This window comes from Pseudophryne corroboree, chromosome 8 (genome assembly GCF_028390025.1).
Source record: "Pseudophryne corroboree isolate aPseCor3 chromosome 8, aPseCor3.hap2, whole genome shotgun sequence".
Classification (NCBI taxonomy): Eukaryota; Metazoa; Chordata; class Amphibia; order Anura; family Myobatrachidae; genus Pseudophryne; species Pseudophryne corroboree.
The window spans coordinates 283,720,117-283,739,905 of NC_086451.1; the positions used below are offsets into that span (position 1 = coordinate 283,720,117).

A 19,789-nucleotide genomic window follows, 5' to 3' on the forward strand; every position below is an offset into this window, starting at 1 on the left:
CTTTCCCAGCACCATCACCCATTTTGGCGCTCCTACCCCCTATAATCTAAATAAGAACAATGTGCACATTTAGTGCCAGCCCAAAACAGTGTACAGTATGTTCTTGCTGGGAAGGGGCATGGTAACACAATAATACCCGAAGATGAAATGACACAACACAGTACTGCAACTTTATTCACATTATATCATGCAGTGGTGTCTCTTATTCTCATGACATCATATCATAGTACCACATTACTCCTAACAGTAATGCCCCTTATTCACATTACACCCCACCACATTCATCTTTATGTACATTAGACCACAGGTTCTCAAACTCAGTCCTCAGGACCCCACACAGTGCAGGTTTTGCAGGTCTCACAGAATCACAAGTGAAAAAATTAGCTCCACCTACTGTACTGTATGGACCTTCTAAAATGTGTCAGTTAGTAATGAATACATCTGTGCACTTGCTGGTTTACCTGCAAAACATGCACTGTGTGGGGTCCTGAGGACCAAGTTTGAGAACCACTGCATTAGACCATGCAGTAGTGCCCTTTCCTTATGTTACACCAGAAAATATTGTAGTACACCTTATACACATACAGTACAGTAATGCCACACATTAGTAATGCATTTCATATTTAAATTTTCTGATTTAATTTCATAGAGCCGCAGTCACTCACAGAATATAGGCATGTACTGTAGCATCTCATTTTATTCTGCAGAAGCTGATTATTCCCGTTTGGCTAGTTTGCCGCCTCTGTACAGTATATCACAATAGAAAAAAGTTATAGTGTCAGTGAAAAAAGCACCTCATGACAGATACTGTACACAAGCTCATGTCTAAATACTGTATACTGTAAGCAGTGACATTAAGGGGTACAGTACTGTATATGCAATTGCAGTCGAATTCCGGCAGGAATACGGAAAAAATGGACACGGGATCCCCCATCTTTTTAGAACCAGCACCGGGCTCTGCGCCTGGTCCTGGTGCAAAAAATAAGGGAGACAAAAAAAGCGTAGGGGTTCCCCATATTTTTTGAATCAGCACTGGGCTCCACTAGCTGGACAGATAATGCACAGCCGGGGGAGACTTTTATACCGGTCCCTGCGGCCATGGAATTAAATACCCAACTAGTCACACCTGGCCGGAGTACCCTGGAGGAGTGGGGGCCCCTTAAATCAAGGGGACCCCCCTCCAGCCACTCGATTATCTCTATCACCCCTGTGTATTGTAGCTAGGGGATTGTGACGCTCCTTCAGCATTGCCCCGTACCCTGCAAAATCTGTGCTGTTATTTGCTCCATAGCTGAGTGCCTCCTAGGAGCTACTGTAGGAGTCACAGGCGGTAGCCATTTCAATTGAGTCTGCCCTGCTATAGAATTGTACAGGTATGTGTACATTACCGTACGGTGCATAGAACCTTTACAGTAGAAACTCTCCTGCAGCTTTGGCCTGCTTTACTGTATGTACTGTAAAACTTGTGTTTTGTCAGTTTGCTATGCGACCGAGCCCGGTGTAACGTACAGTACTGTAATGTGCATAGACCTCGCTTACAGTATCTCTGTGTATTTTGGCTAGGGGATTGTGACGCTCCTTCAGCATCGCCCCGTAGCCTGCACAGCTTATGCCATTTCTCATTCCATACCCAACTGCTGCCTGCCACGAGGTGGGGGTTCAGGAGGTGGGGGTTCATGGGTAGTGGTCGTTTTGACAGTGTGCTATGCGATTGAGTCCGGTGTACCGTAATACTGTATGCAATCCTACAGTAGCTTATCCCTCCCCTGTGTATTTTGGCTAGGGGATTGTGACGCTCCTTCAGCATTGCCCCATAACCTGCACAAGGGTTCAGGGGCGGCGGCCATTTTGCCAGTGTGCTACAGTATGTCATCGAGTCCGGTGTACCATAATATGCATACTGTGTATTTTAGCTAGGGGATTGTGACGCTCCTTCAGCATTGCCCCATAGACTGTACAATCTGGACTATTACTTGCTCCGTAGCCTAGGGCCTCTGTGGGGCAAGGAGTCATAGGTGGTAGCCATTTCTATTCAGTCTGCCCAGCTACAGAATTGTATGTGTACTGTGTACGGAGCATAGAACCTTAACCTGCATAGAACCTGCACATTATGGTACACCGGACTCGATCGCATAGAACCGCTCATGCAGCTACTGTATGCCCTGGTTTACAGTATGTGAATAAAAAAAATAATAAAGTGTCTGAAAAAAACTACAGTAACATGCATTCGTACTTAAGGAATCGAACCCTGGACTCTGAGTATAGGAAGCGAAACACTTCACCACTTCGCCGCAGACAAATGTATAAATCCGTTGGTTTTGATTATGCTGTAATGGCTACGGGATTAGGACGATAACATACTGTAGAAAATTCCTAATCTTGAGAGGCAATAGTGAACTTGTAACACACATCCATTTGCGACAGTGTACACTACTGGTTTTACAGTACTGTGTTTTGTCTGCGGGACTTGGATGCTCACATACTGTACAGTATTCATAAAGTATTGTAGATGGATCATATACTGTATGCTGTACTACTGTATTTGCGTCGGTGTCGTACTGTATATACAGTACTGTATTAAATAATGCAGCGTAATGAGTACAGTATTTACTGTATGCAGCGTAATGAGACGCCTTAGTAAAGTAGTCCTTATTATGTATGTCAGTATTGTATTTTACGGGAGACCACACGCATGCGCAGTGGTGATTGTAAAAAGCGACATCTGGTGGCTGATCGCAGGTATTACATGTAAAGGTAACGCCAAACGTCAAATGTCTGTCTCCGTGCGATTAGATAGCCTCTCTGTGGCTAGGCGCGCCTCGCTACGCCACAGTACGCTGCGTATGGTCGAACGGGACAAACGCCGTGGCCACTCAAGATAAAGGTGGCTACATCTGTACTATAACCTTTTTCCTTTTTTCTGCTATTATTATGACTTCCTATATATATGGTATTCTACATGATTTGCACAATAAAAAATGAAGATTGGAATACTATTGGATTGAGTCTTTTTGTCGTAAGATACAGTCATACCACACTGGTCATACACCCAATTCCGTTCGATCTTGGAAGCTAAGCAGTGTTGGGCTCAACCAGTACCAAGTGGGGAACCACTTGGGAAGATTGAGTACTGTACAAGGTGGCCCACACGGGTTTATAATAGTATTTATATACTCAATATAAATAAGAATGTAATTGGATCCACGATTATTACACTTTCTATTCCCCTCATCTCACATACTTACTACTAAGATATAAATACTTGACTAGTATTCACTAATAGTAATGTGCACCTGCACTTTATTCTTACTCTTTACCTTGGCTAATAAGCATTGTAACAAGCCCTTAGATTAAGATTTACCACTAATTTATAGTTCACTTTCTCCTCCTATGTTTTTAATCTGGTCTTAATATTTCCACATTATTAGCTTAATAATTAATGGGTGATATCTAATAGGTATACTTACCTACTCTTATCTCTTATCATTCTTCTCTTGCAAAATAATGTCTCCCAAAAAAAATGAGTATAAAATTGATCTATGTATTGGCATATAACTCTCATATATGCCTTTTTTATCTATATTTATTTCACATAAGCTTTATTATTAATACATCAATAATGATAAATACAATAAAATATCCATAGTCTCATTACTATACTAGTACTATAGACTATTTCAGCCAGCACTGCATAGAATGTATGAGACCAATACTAAAAGCCTTTGTTTCTTTTCTATGAGCTGCTCCGGACTTTGGGAACACTCCTTAACAAAGTCTGCAATCGCGGGTCTCCAGTAAGATGGCCACTGCCACCATTGATTTTTGCATGCACCTGTAATTGATTGAATAAGCTGTGTCCCGCCGCAGCCGGAAGTGGGGCACAAACATTGAACAGGCAAGGCCAGAAGTGGGGCATGTCAGAACACACATTAAAGTCGTACTGCCCATCCACCAGAAGTGGGGCAGGTGGCGCATGCGCATTACCAGGCTAAGGGCACAGGAAGTAGAGATGTGCACTTGACATTTTTCGGGTTTTGTGTTTTGGTTTTGGGTTCGGTTCCGCGGCCGTGTTTTGGGTTCGACCGCGTTTTGGCAAAACCTCACCGAATTTTTTTTGTCGGATTCGGGTGTGTTTTGGATTCGGGTGTTTTTTTCAAAAAACCCTAAAAAACAGCTTAAATCATATAATTTGGGGGTCATTTTGATCCCAAAGTATTATTAACCTCAAAAACCATAATTTCCACTCATTTTCAGTCTATTCTGAACACCTTACACCTCACAATATTATTTTTAGTCCTAAAATTTGCACCGAGGTCGCTGGATGACTAAGCTAAGCGACCCAAGTGGCCGACACAAACACCTGGCCCATCTAGGAGTGGCACTGCAGTGTCACGCAGGATGGCCCTTCCAAAAAACACTCCCCAAACAGCACATGATGCAAAGAAAAAAAGAGGCGCAATGAGGTAGCTGTGTGAGTAAGCTAAGCGACCCTAGTGGCCGACACAAACACCTGGCCCATCTAGGAGTGGCACTGCAGTGTCACGCAGGATGGCCCTTCCAAAAAACACTCCCCAAACAGCACATGACGCAAAGAAAAAAAGAGGCGCAATGAGGTAGCTGTGTGAGTAAGCTAAGCGACCCTAGTGGCCGACACAAACACCTGGCCCATCTAGGAGTGGCACTGCAGTGTCACGCAGGATGGCCCTTCCAAAAAACACTCCCCAAACAGCACATGACGCAAAGAAAAAAAGAGGCGCAATGAGGTAGCTGTGTGAGTAAGCTAAGCGACCCTAGTGGCCGACACAAACACCTGGCCCATCTAGGAGTGGCACTGCAGTGTCACGCAGGATGGCCCTTCCAAAAAACACTCCCCAAACAGCACATGACGCAAAGAAGAAAAAAAAGAGGCACTATGAGGTAGCTGTGTGAGTAAGATAAGCGACCCTAGTGGCCGACACAAACACTAGAGATGAGCGCCTGAAATTTTTCGGGTTTTGTGTTTTGGTTTTGGGTTCGGTTCCGCGGCCGTGTTTTGGGTTCGAACGCGTTTTGGCAAAACCTCACCGAATTTTTTTTTGTCGGATTCGGGTGTGTTTTGGATTCGGGTGTTTTTTTCAAAAAACACTAAAAAACAGCTTAAATCATAGAATTTGGGGGTCATTTTGATCCCAAAGTATTATTAACCTCAAAAACCATAATTTACACTCATTTTCAGTCTATTCTGAATACCTCACAATATTATTTTTAGTCCTAAAATTTGCACCGAGGTCGCTGTGTGAGTAAGATAAGCGACCCTAGTGGCCGACACAAACACCGGGCCCATCTAGGAGTGGCACTGCAGTGTCACGCAGGATGTCCCTTCCAAAAAACCCTCCCCAAACAGCACATGACGCAAAGAAAAAAAGAGGCGCAATGAGGTAGCTGTGTGAGTAAGATTAGCGACCCTAGTGGCCGACACAAACACCGGGCCCATCTAGGAGTGGCACTGCAGTGTCACGCAGGATGGCCCTTCCAAAAAACCCTCCCCAAACAGCACATGACGCAAAGAAAAAAAGAGGTGCAATGAGGTAGCTGTGTGAGTAAGATTAGCGACCCTAGTGGCCGACACAAACACCGGGCCCATCTAGGAGTGTCACTGCAGTGTCACGCAGGATGTCCCTTCCAAAAAACCCTCCCCAAACAGCACATGACGCAAAGAAAAAAAGAGGAGCAATGAGGTAGCTGTGTGAGTAAGATTAGCGACCCTAGTGGCTGACACAAACACCTGGCCCATCTAGGAGTGGCACTGCAGTGTCAGGCAGGATGTCCCTTCCAAAAAACCCTCCCCAAACAGCACATGACGCAAAGAAAAAAAGAGGCGCAATGAGGTAGCTGACTGTGTGAGTAAGATTAGCGACCCTAGTGGCCGACACAAACACCGGGCCCATCTAGGAGTGGCACTGCAGTGTCACGCAGGATGTCCCTTCCAAAAAACCCTCCCCAATCAGCACATGATGCAAAGAAAAAGAAAAGAAAAAAGAGGTGCAAGATGGAATTGTCCTTGGGCCCTCCCACCCACCCTTATGTTGTATAAACAAAACAGGACATGCACACTTTAACCAACCCATCATTTCAGTGACAGGGTCTGCCACACGACTGTGACTGATATGACGGGTTGGTTTGGACCCCCCCCAAAAAAGAAGCAATTAATCTCTCCTTGCACAAACTGGCTCTACAGAGGCAAGATGTCCACCTCATCTTCACCCTCCGATATATCACCGTGTACATCCCCCTCCTCACAGATTATCAATTCGTCCCCACTGGAATCCACCATCTCAGCTCCCTGTGTACTTTGTGGAGGCAATTGCTGCTGGTCAATGTCTCCGCGGAGGAATTGATTATAATTCATTTTAATGAACATCATCTTCTCCACATTTTCTGGATGTAACCTCGTACGCCGATTGCTGACAAGGTGAGCGGCGGCACTAAACACTCTTTCGGAGTACACACTTGTGGGAGGGCAACTTAGGTAGAATAAAGCCAGTTTGTGCAAGGGCCTCCAAATTGCCTCTTTTTCCTGCCAGTATAATTACGGACTGTGTGACGTGCCTACTTGGATGCGGTCACTCATATAATCCTCCACCATTCTATCAATGTTGAGAGAATCATATGCAGTGACAGTAGACGACATGTCCGTAATCGTTGTCAGGTCCTTCAGTCCGGACCAGATGTCAGCATCAGCAGTCGCTCCAGACTGCCCTGCATCACCGCCAGCGGGTGGGCTCGGAATTCTGAGCCTTTACCTCGCACCCCCAGTTGCGGGAGAATGTGAAGGAGGAGATGTTGACAGGTCGCGTTCCGCTTGACTTGACAATTTTGTCACCAGCAGGTCTTTCAACCCCAGCAGACCTGTGTCTGCCGGAAAGAGAGATCCAAGGTAGGCTTTAAATCTAGGATCGAGCACGGTGACCAAAATGTAGTGCTCTGATTTCAACAGATTGACCACCCGTGAATCCTTGTTAAGCGAATTAAGGGCTGCATCCACAAGTCCCACATGCCTAGCGGAATCGCTCCCTTTTAGCTCCTTCTTCAATGCCTCCAGCTTCTTCTGCAAAAGCCTGATGAGGGGAATGACCTGACTCAGGCTGGCAGTGTCTGAACTGACTTCACGTGTGGCAAGTTCAAAGGGCATCAGAACCTTGCACAACGTTGAAATCATTCTCCACTGCGCCTGAGACAGGTGCATTCCACCTACTATATCGTGCTCAATTGTATAGGCTTGAATGGCCTTTTGCTGCTCCTCCAACCTCTGAAGCATATAGAGGGTTGAATTCCACCTCGTTACCACTTCTTGCTTCAGATGATGGCAGGGCAGGTTCAGTAGTTTTTGGTGGTGCTCCAGTCTTCTGTACGTGGTGCCTGTACGCCGAAAGTGTCCCGCAATTCTTCTGGCCACCGACAGCATCTCTTGCACGCCCCTGTCGTTTTTTAAAAAATTCTGCACCACCAAATTCAAGGTATGTGCAAAACATGGGACGTGCTGGAATTTGCCCATATTTAATGCACACACAATATTGCTGGCGTTGTCCGATGCCACAAATCCACAGGAGAGTCCAATTGGGGTAAGCCATTCCGCGATGATCTTCCTCAGTTGCCGTAAGAGGTTTTCAGCTGTGTGCGTATTCTGGAAACCGGTGATACAAAGCGTAGCCTGCCTAGGAAAGAGTTGGTGTTTGCGAGATGCTGCTACTGGTGCCGCCGCTGCTGTTCTTGCGGCGGGAGTCCATACATCTACCCAGTGGGCTGTCACAGTCATATAGTCCTGACCCTGCCCTGCTCCACTTGTCCACATGTCCGTGGTTAAGTGGACATTGGGTACAGCTGCATTTTTTAGGACACTGGTGACTCTTTTTCTGAGGTCTGTGTACATTTTCGGTATCGCCTGCCTAGAGAAATGGAACCTAGATGGTATTTGGTACCGGGGACACAGTACCTCCAACAAGTCTCTAGTTGGCTCTGCAGTAATGATGGATACCGGAACCACGTTTCTCACCACCCAGGATGCCACGGCCTCAGTTATCCGCTTTGCAGTAGGATGACTGCTGTGATATTTCATCTTCCTCGCAAAGGACTGTTGAACAGTCAATTGCTTACTGGAAGTAGTACAAGTGGGCTTACGACTTCCCCTCTGGGATGACCATCGACTCCCAGCGGCAACAACAGCAGCGCCAGCAGCAGTAGGCGTTACACGCAAGGATGCATCGGAGGAATCCCAGGCAGGAGAGGACTCGTCAGAATTGCCAGTGACATGGCCTGCAGGACTATTGGCATTCCTGGGGAAGGAGGAAATTGACACTGAGGGAGTTGGTGGGGTGGTTTGCGTGAGCTTGGTTACAAGAGGAAGGGATTTACTGGTCAGTGGACTGCTTCCGCTGTCACCCAAAGTTTTTGAACTTGTCACTGACTTATTATGAATGCGCTGCAGGTGACGTATAAGGGAGGATGTTCCGAGGTGGTTAACGTCCTTACCCCTACTTATTACAGCTTGACAAAGGGAACACACGGCTTGACACCTGTTGTCCGCATTTCTGGTGAAATACCTCCACACCGAAGAGCTGATTTTTTTGGTATTTTCACCTGGCATGTCAACGGCCATATTCCTCCCACGGACAACAGGTGTCTCCCCGGGTGCCTGACTTAAACAAACCACCTCACCATCAGAATCCTCCTGGTCAATTTCCTCCCCAGCGCCAGCAACACCCATATCCTCATCCTGGTGTACTTCAACACTGACATCTTCAATCTGACTATCAGGAACTGGACTGCGGGTGCTCCTTCCAGCACTTGCAGGGGGCGTGCAAATGGTGGAAGGCGCATGCTCTTCACGTCCAGTGTTGGGAAGGTCAGGCATCGCAACCGACACAATTGGACTCTCCTTGTGGATTTGGGATTTCGAAGAATGCACAGTTCTTTGCTGTGCTGCTTTTGCCAGCTTGAGTCTTTTCATTTTTCTAGCGAGAGGCTGAGTGCTTCCATCCTCATGTGAAGCTGAACCACTAGCCATGAACATAGGCAAGGGCCTCAGCCGTTCCTTGCCACTCCGTGTGGTAAATGGCATATTGGCAAGTTTACGCTTCTCCTCCGACAATTTTATTTTAGGTTTTGGAGTCCTTTTTTTACTGATATTTGGTGTTTTGGATTTGACATGCTCTGTACTATGACATTGGGCATCGGCCTTGGCAGACGACGTTGCTGGCATTTCATCGTCTCGGCCATGACTAGTGGCAGCAGCTTCAGCACGAGGTGGAAGTGGATCTTGATCTTTCCCTAATTTTGGAACCTCAACATTTTTGTTCTCTATATTTTAATAGGCACAACTAAAAGGCACCTCAGGTAAACAATGGAGATGGATGGATTGGATACTAGTATACAATTATGGACGGGCTGCCGAGTGCCGACACAGAGGTAGCAACAGCCGTGAACTACCGCACTGTACTGTGTCTGCTGCTAATATATAGACTGGTTGATAAAGAGATAGTATACTCGTAACTAGTATGTATGTATAAAGAAAGAAAAAAAACCACGGTTAGGTGGTATATACAATTATGGACGGGCTGCCGAGTGCCGACACAGAGGTAGCCACAGCCGTGAACTACCGCACTGTACTGTGTCTGCTGCTAATATAGACTGGTTGATAAAGAGATAGTATACTCGTAACTAGTATGTATGTATAAAGAAAGAAAAAAAAACCACGGTTAGGTGGTATATACAATTATGGACGGGCTGCCGAGTGCCGACACAGAGGTAGCCACAGCCGTGAACTACCGCACTGTACTGTGTCTGCTGCTAATATAGACTGGTTGATAAAGAGATAGTATACTCGTAACTAGTATGTATGTATAAAGAAAGAAAAAAAAACCACGGTTAGGTGGTATATACAATTATGGACGGGCTGCCGAGTGCCGACACAGAGGTAGCCACAGCCGTGAACTACCGCACTGTACTGTGTCTGCTGCTAATATATAGACTGGTTGATAAAGAGATAGTATACTCGTAACTAGTATGTATGTATAAAGAAAGAAAAAAAAACCACGGTTAGGTGGTATATACAATTATGGACGGGCTGCCGAGTGCCGACACAGAGGTAGCCACAGTAGTGAACTACCGCACTGTACTGTGTCTGCTGCTAATATAGACTGGTTGATAAAGAGATAGTATACTCGTAACTAGTATGTATGTATAAAGAAAGAAAAAAAAACCACGGTTAGGTGGTATATACAATTATGGACGGGCTGCCGAGTGCCGACACAGAGGTAGCCACAGCCGTGAACTACCGCACTGTACTGTGTCTGCTGCTAATATATAGACTGGTTGATAAAGAGATAGTATACTACTAATATTATATATACTGGTGGTCAGGTCACTGGTCACTAGTCACACTGGCAGTGGCACTCCTGCAGCAAAAGTGTGCACTGTTTAATTTTAATATAATATTATGTACTCCTGGCTCCTGCTATAACCTATAACTGGCACTGCAGTAGTGCTCCCCAGTCTCCCCCACAATTATAAGCTGTGTGAGCTGAGCAGTCAGACAGATATATAATATATATAGATGATGCAGCACACTGGCCTGAGCCTGAGCAGTGCACACAGATATGGTATGTGACTGACTGAGTCACTGTGTGTATCGCTTTTTTCAGGCAGAGAACGGATATATTAAATAAACTGCACGGTGTGTCTGGTGGTCACTCACTATATAATATATTATGTACTCCTGGCTCCTGCTATAACCTATAACTGGCACTGCAGTAGTGCTCCCCAGTCTCCCCCACAATTATAAGCTGTGTGAGCTGAGCAGTCAGACAGATATATATAATATTATATATAGATAATAGATGATGCAGCACACTGGCCTGAGCCTGAGCAGTGCACACAGATATGGTATGTGACTGAGTCACTGTGTGCTGTGTATCGCTTTTTTCAGGCAGAGAACGGATTATAAATAAAACTGGTGGTCACTATCAGCAAAACTCTGCACTGTACTGAGTACTCCTAATGCTCCCCAAAATTAGTAAATCAAGTGTCTCTCTAATCTATTCTAAACGGAGAGGACGCCAGCCATGTCCTCTCCCTATCAATCTCAATGCACGTGTGAAAATGGCGGCGACGCGCGGCTCCTTATATAGAATCCGAGTCTCGCGATAGAATCCGAGTCTCGCGAGAATCCGACAGCGTCATGATGACGTTCGGGCGCGCTCGGGTTAACCGAGCAAGGCGGGAAGATCCGAGTCGCTCGGACCCGTGAAAAAAAACATGAAGTTCTGGCGGGTTCGGATTCAGAGAAACCGAACCCGCTCATCTCTAAAACACCGGGCCCATCTAGGAGTGTCACTGCAGTATCACGCAGGATGGCCCTTCCAAAAAACACTCCCCAAACAGCACATGACGCAAAGAAAAAAAGAGGCGCAATGAGGTAGCTGTGTGAGTAAGCTAAGCGACCCTAGTGGCCGACACAAACACCTGGCCCATCTAGGAGTGGCACTGCAGTGTCACGCAGGATGGCCCTTCCAAAAAACACTCCCCAAACAGCACATGACGCAAAGAAAAAAAGAGGCGAAATGAGGTAGCTGTGTGAGTAAGATAAGCGACCCTTGTGGCCGACACAAACACCTGGCCCATCTAGGAGTGGCACTGCAGTGTCACGCAGGATAGCCCTTCCAAAAAACACTCCCCAAACAGCACATGACGCAAAGAAAAATTAAAGAAAAAAGAGGTGCAAGATGGAATTGTCCTTGGGCCCTCCCACCCACCCTTATGTTGTATAAACAGGACATGCACACTTTAACCAACCCATCATTTCAGTGACAGGGTCTGCCACACGACTGTTACTAAAATGACGGGTTGGTTTGGACCCCCACCAAAAAAGAAGCAATTAATCTCTCCTTGCACAAACTGGCTCTACAGAGGCAAGATGTCCACCTCATCATCATCCTCCGATATATCACCGTGTACATCCCCCTCCTCACAGATTATCAATTCGTCCCCACTGGAATCCACCATCTCAGCTCCCTGTGTACTTTGTGGAGGCAATTGCTGCTGGTCAATGTCTCCACGGAGGAATTGATTATAATTCATTTTAATGAACATCATCTTCTCCACATTTTCTGGAAGTAACCTCGTACGCCGATTGCTGACAAGGTGAGCGGCGGCACTAAACACTCTTTCGGAGTACACACTTGTGGGAGGGCAACTTAGGTAGAATAAAGCCAGTTTGTGCAAGGGCCTCCAAATTGCCTCTTTTTCTTGCCAGTATAAGTACGGACTGTCTGACGTGCCTACTTGGATGCGGTCACTCATATAATCCTCCACCATTCTTTCAATGGGGAGAGAATCATATGCAGTGCCAGTAGACGACATGTCCGTAATCGTTGGCAGGTCCTTCAGTCCGGACCAGATGTCAGCATCAGCAGTCGCTCCAGACTGCCCTGCATCACCGCCAGCGGGTGGGCTCGGAATTCTGAGCCTTTTCCTCGCACCCCCAGTTGCGGGAGAATGTGAAGGAGGAGATGTTGACAGGTCGCGTTCCGCTTGACTTGACAATTTTCTCACCAGCAGGTCTTTGAACCCCAGCAGACTTGTGTCTGCCGGAAAGAGAGATCCAAGGTAGGTTTTAAATCTAGGATCGAGCACGGTGGCCAAAATGTAGTGCTCTGATTTCAACAGATTGACCACCCGTGAATCCTTGTTAAGCGAATTAAGGGCTCCATCCACAAGTCCCACATGCCTAGCGGAATCGCTCTGTGTTAGCTCCTCCTTCAATGTCTCCAGCTTCTTCTGCAAAAGCCTGAAGAGGGGAATGACCTGACTCAGGCTGGCAGTGTCTGAACTGACTTCACGTGTGGCAAGTTCAAAGGACAGCAGAACCTTGCACAACGTTGAAATCATTCTCCACTGCGCTTGAGACAGGTGCATTCCACCTCCTATATCGTGCTCAATTGTATAGGCTTGAATGGCCTTTTGCTGCTCCTCCAACCCCTGAAGCATATATAGGGTTGAATTCCACCTCGTTACCACTTCTTGCTTCAGATGATGGCAGGGCAGGTTCAGGCGTTTTTGGTGGTGCTCCAGTCTTCTGTACGTGGTGCCTCTACGCCGAAAGTGTCCCGCAATTCTTCTGGCCACCGACAGCATCTCTTGCATGCCCCCCTGAATTTGCCCATATTTAATGCACACACAATATTGCTGGCGTTGTCCGATGCCACAAATCCACAGGAGAGTCCAATTGGGGTAAGCCATTCCGCGATGATCTTCCTCAGTTGCCGTAAGAGGTTTTCAGCTGTGTGCGTATTCTGGAAACCGGTGATACAAAGCGTAGCCTGCCTAGGAAAGAGTTGGCGTTTGCGAGATGCTGCTACTGGTGCCGCCGCTGCTGCTCTTGCGGCGGGAGTCCATACATCTACCCAGTGGGCTGTCACAGTCATATAGTCCTGACCCTGCCCTGCTCCACTTGTCCACATGTCCGTGGTTAAGTGGACATTGGGTACAGCTGCATTTTTTAGGACACTGGTGACTCTTTTTCTGAGGTCTGTGTACATTTTCGGTATCGCCTGCCTAGAGAAATGGAACCTAGATGGTATTTGGTACCGGGGACACAGTACCTCCAACAAGTCTCTAGTTGCCTCTGCAGTAATGATGGATACCGGAACCACATTTCTCACCACCCAGGATGCCAAGGCCTCAGTTATCCGCTTTGCAGCAGGATGACTGCTGTGATATTTCATCTTCCTCGCAAAGGACTGTTGGACAGTCAATTGCTTGGTGGAAGTAGTAAAAGTGGTCTTACGACTTCCCCTCTGGGATGACCATCGACTCCCAGCATCACCAACAGCAGCGCCAGCAGCAGTAGGCATTACACTCAAGGATGCATCGGAGGAATCCCAGGCAGGAAAGGACTCGTCAGAATTGCCAGTGACATGGCCTGCAGGACTATTGGCATTCCTGGGGAAGGAGGAAATTGACACTGAGGGAGTTGGTGGGGTGGTTTGCGTGAGCTTGGTTACAAGAGGAAGGGATTTACTGGTCAGTGGACTGCTTCCGCTGTCACCCAAAGTTTTTGAACTTGTCACTGACTTATTATGAATGCGCTGCAGGTGACGTATAAGGGAGGATGTTCCGAGGTGGTTAACGTCCTTACCCCTACTTATTACAGCTTGACAAAGGCAACACATGGCTTGACAAATGTTGTCCGCATTTCTGTTGAAATACTTCCACACCGAAGAGCTGATTTTTTTTGGTATTTTCACCAGGCATGTCAATGGCCCTATTCCTCCCACGGACAACAGGTGTCTCCCCGGGTGCCTGACTTAAACAAACCACCTCACCATCAGAATCCTCCTTGTCAATTTCCTCCCCAGCGCCAGCAACACCCATATCCTCCTCATCCTGGTGTACTTCAACACTGACATCTTCAATCTGACTATCAGGAACTGGACTGCGGGTGCTCCTTCCAGCACTTGCAGGGGGCGTGCAAATGGTGGAAGGCGCATGCTCCTCACGTCCAGTGTTGGGAAGGTCAGGCATCGCAACCGACACAATTGGACTCTCCTTGTGGATTTGGGATTTCGAAGAACGCACAGTTCTTTGCTGTGCTTTTGCCAGCTTGAGTCTTTTCTTTTTTCTAGCGAGAGGCTGAGTGCTTCCATCCTCATGTGAAGCTGAACCACTAGCCATGAACATAGGCCAGGGCCTCAGCCGTTCCTTGCCACTCCGTGTGGTAAATGGCATATTGGCAAGTTTACGCTTCTCCTCCGACAATTTTATTTTAGATTTTTGAGTCCTTTTTTTACTGATATTTGGTGTTTTGGATTTTACATGCTCTGTACTATGACATTGGGCATCGGCCTTGGCAGACGACGTTGCTGGCATTTCATCGTCTCGGCCATGACTAGTGGCAGCAGCTTCAGCACGAGGTGGAAGTCGATCTTGATCTTTCCCTATTTTTGGAACCTCAACATTTTTGTTCTCCATATTTTAATAGGCACAACTAAAAGGCACCTCAGGTAAACAATGGAGATGGATGGATACTAGTATACTTATGGATGGACGAGCGACTGCCGACACAGAGGTAGCTACAGCCGTGGACTACCGTACTGTGTCTGCTGCTAATATAGACTGGATGATAATGAGATAAAAATAAAATATATATATATACCACAGTAGTACTGCAGCCGGACAGGTATATATATATTATGTAATGACGGACCTGCTGGACACTGTCTGTCAGCACTGCAGACTCCTAAAGTAAGCTACTAGTATCAAGAAGATAGAAAAAAAAACCACGGGTAGGTGGTATACAATTATGGATGGACCAGCGACTGCCGACACAGAGGTAGCTACAGCCGTGGACTACCGTACTGTGTCTGCTGCTAATATAGACTGGATGATAATGAGATAAAAATAAAATATATATATATCACACTAGTACTGCAGCCGGACAGGTATATATATATTATGTAATGACGGACCTGCTGGACACTGTCTGTCAGCACTGCAGACTCCTAAAGTAAGCTACTAGTATCAAGAAGATAGAAAAAAAAACCACGGGTAGGTGGTATACAATTATGGATGGACCAGCGACTGCCGACACAGAGGTAGCTACAGCCGTGGACTACCGTACTGTGTCTGCTGCTAATATAGACTGGATGATAATGAGATAAAAATAAAATATATATATATATCACACTAGTACTGCAGCCGGACAGGTATATATATTATGTAATGACGGACCTGCTGGACACTGTCTGTCAGCACTGCAGACTCCTAAAGTAAGCTACTAGTATCAAGAAGATAGAAAAAAAAAACACGGGTAGATGGTATACAATTATGGATGGACCAGCGACTGCCGACACAGAGGTAGCTACAGCCGTGGACTACCGTACTGTGTCTGCTGCTAATATAGACTGGATGATAATGAGATAAAATTAAAATATATATATATATATATATATATATATATATCACACTAGTACTGCAACCGGACAGGTATATATATTATGTAATGACGGACCTGCTGGACACTGTCTGCAGAATGCGTTTATAAAAACACCACACGACGAGTGTTTAACTTTTTCAGGCAGACAATCACAATATACTGGTGGTCAGCAGACAATCACAATATACTGGTGGTCAGTGGTCACTGGTCAGTCACACTGGCAGTGGCACTCTGGCAGCAAAAGTGTGCACTGTACTTAAAATATGTACTCCTGCTATAACTGCTCCCCAGTCTCCCCCACAATTAAGCTGTGTGAGCAGTGAGCACTCAGCACAGTCAGATAATGATATACAGTATTACATATGATGCAGCACACTGGGCTGAGCACAGATATGGTATGTGACTGTGTCACACTGTGTATCGTTTTTTTTTCAGGCAGAGAACGGATTAATTAAACTGGTGGTGGTCACTGGTCACACTATCAGCAAGTAGTACTCCGTCCTAAGCAGACAATCACAATATACTGGTGGTCAGTGTGGTCACTGGTCAGTCACACTGGCAGTGTGGCACTCTGGCAGCAAAAGTGTGCACTGTACTTAAAATATATTATTTATGTACTCCTGCTCTAACTGCTCCCCAGTCTCCCCCACAATTAAGCTGTGTGAGCAGTGAGCACTCAGCACAGTCAGATATACAGTATTACATATGATGATGCAGCACACTGAGGCTGAGCACAGATATAGTATGTGACTGTGTCACACTGTGTATCGTTTTTTTTCAGGCAGAGAACGGATTAATTAAACTGGTGGTCGATGGTCACACTATCAGCAAGTAGTAGTACTCCAGTCCTAATATGCTCCCCAAAATTAGTAAATACCAAATAGTGTCTCTAACTCTCTACTCTCTTCTCTATAAACGGAGAGGACGCCAGCCACGTCCTCCCCCTATCAATCTCAATGCACGTGTGAAAATGGCGGCGACGCGCGGCTCCTTATATAGAATCCGAGTCTCGCGAGAATCCGACAGCGGGATGATGACGTTCGGGCGTGCTCGGGTTAGCCAAGCAAGGCGGGAAGGTCCGAACCTGCCTCGGACCCGTGTAAAAAGGCTGAAGTTCGGGGGGGTTCGGTTTCTGAGAAACCGAACCCGCTCATCACTAACAGGAAGTGTGGTGGAAGTGATGTCGGCCACTGTTAAGAATGTTAATTTGTTATTTCTGAGGTTTTTAATGTTCGTTTTTTGGTCTATTCTAAAAAATAGGGTTATTTACCCATTTTACTGTAGCCTAGATATATTTATATCTATATATATGAAAAAGAGTTATGTAGTCTTAACAGGATATGATGTCATAACCTCTGGTTCCTGATTACATCTGCTATATATATGAGATCAGTAGTCTTTCACCCCTTAATGAAGTCAGACAGATGAAACGCGTTGGATGTACTGTACCTCATGTGACTCTCCATACTAAGATAAGCAGGAATCTCTCATTTTTAATTATTTTTTATATATTTTAAACATCTATGGTTTTAGATCTCTATTTATATTTAATGTCTTGCTCTGCCCTTCCCTCTATTATAGTACATCTCATTTTATAGTTGCATCCTTATATTTATTATTATATGAGGAAATAAATTAATTGTCAAAAATGTATCCCGTTATTACATATCGTTTTATACCATTTCTTCATTTCTTCATGGATATTTATAATTTCAGATATCATCGGTCGCTGATACCCCTATCCCCCCATTCCCATATATATTTATATATATATATATATATATATATATATATATATACATTCCAAACGGACCGGCACTCCCTCCTGCACTTAATACCTGCTCCGGTGCCCTCCATAAAAGTCCAAACATGCATGAAGAAAAAGGGCGGCACTCAGAGGCTTTGAAACAATGCCAAGTGTATTTCATAAATAAACCGACGTTTCGGGGCTAGATTACCCCTTTGTCAAGGCATTTTCTTCATGCATATATATATATTAGTGATGTGCACCTGAAATTTTTCGGGTTTTGTGTTTTGGTTTTGTGTTCGGTTCCGTGGCCGTGTTTTGGGTTCGGACGCGTTTTGGCAAAACCTCACCGAATTTTTTTTGTCGGATTCGGGTGTGTTTTGGATTCGGGTGTTTTTTTCAAAAGACCCTAAAAAACAGCTTAAATCATAGAATTTGGGGGTCATTTTGATCCCATAGTATTATTAACCTCAATAACCATAATTTCCACTAATTTTCAGTCTATTCTGAACACCTAACACCTCACAATATTATTTTTAGTCCTAAAATTTGCACCGAGGTCGCTGGATGGCTAAGCTAAGTGACCCTAGTGGCCGACACAAACACCTGGCCCATCTAGGAGTGGCACTGCAGTGTCACGCAGGATGGCCCTTCAAAAAAATACTCGTGTACTTTCTGGAGGCAATTGCTGCTGGTGAATGTCTCCATGGAGGAATTGATTATAATTCATTTTAATGAACATCATCTTCTCCACATTTTCTGGAAGTAACCTCGTACGCCGATTGCTGACAAGGTGAGCGGCGGCACTAAACACTCTTTCGGAGTACACACTGGAGGGAGGGCAACTTAGGTAGAATAAAGCCAGTTTGTGCAAGGGCCTCCAAATTGCCTCTTTTTCCTGCCAGTATACGTACGGACTGTCTGACGTGCCTACTTGGATGCGGTCACTCATATAATCCTCCACCATTCTTTCAATGGTGAGAGAATCATATGCAGTGACAGTAGACGACTTGTCAGTAATCGTTGGCAGGTCCTTCAGTCCGGACCAGATGTCAGCATCAGCAGTCGCTCCAGACTGCCCTGCATCACCGCCAGCGGGTGGGCTCGGAATTCGTAGCCTTTTCCTCGCACCCCCAGTTGCGGGAGAATGTGAAGGAGGAGATGTTGACGGGTCGCGTTCCGCTTGACTTGACAATTTTGTCACCAGCAGGTCTTTGAACCTCTGCAGACTTGTGTCTGCCGTAAAGAGAGATCCAAGGTAGGTTTTAAATCTAGGATCGAGCACGGTGGCCAAAATGTAGTGCTCTGATTTCAACAGATTGACCACACGTGAATCCTGGTTAAGCGAATGAAGGGCTCCATCCACAAGTCCCACATGCCTAGCGGAATCGCTCTGTTTTAGCTCCTCCTTCAATGCCTCCAGCTCCTTCTGCAAAAGCCTGATGAGGGGAATGACCTGACTCAGGCTGGCAGTGTCTGAACTGACTTCACGTGTGGCAAGTTCAAAAGGTTGCAGAACCTTGCACAACGTTGAAATCATTCTCCACTGCGCTTGAGGCAGGTGCATTCCACCTCCTTTGCCTATATCGTGGCCAGATGTATAGGCTTGAATGGCCTTTTGCTGCTCCTCCATCCTCTGAAGCATATAGAGGGTTGAATTCCACCTCGTTACCACCTCTTGCTTCAGATGATGGCAGGGCAGGTTCAGGTGTTTTTGGTGGTGCTCCAGTCTTCTGTACGCGGTGCCTGTATGCCGAAAGTGGCCCGCAATTTTTCTGGCCACCGACAGCATCTCTTGCACGCCCCTGTTGTTTTTTAAATAATTCTGCACCACCAAATTCAAGGTATGTGCAAAACATGGGACGTGCTGGAATTTGCCCAGATGTAATGCACTCACAATATTGCTGGCATTGTCCGATGTCACAAATCCCCAGGAGAGTCCAATTGGGGTAAGCCATTCTGCGATGATCTTCCTCAGTTGCCGTAAGAGGTTTTCAGCTGTGTGCCTATTCTGGAAAGCGGTGATACAAAGCGTAGCCTGCCTCGGAATGAGTTGGCGTTTGCGAGATGCT

At 46.0% G+C, this 19,789-nt stretch overlaps 1 pseudogene; it reads left to right on the forward strand.

Annotated features, from left to right (window-relative positions):
- The first annotated feature begins 3,019 nt into the window (after window positions 1–3,019).
- LOC134953390 (5S ribosomal RNA) lies at window positions 3,020–3,139 on the forward strand (annotated as a pseudogene).
- Window positions 3,140–19,789: the final 16,650 nt, after the last annotated feature.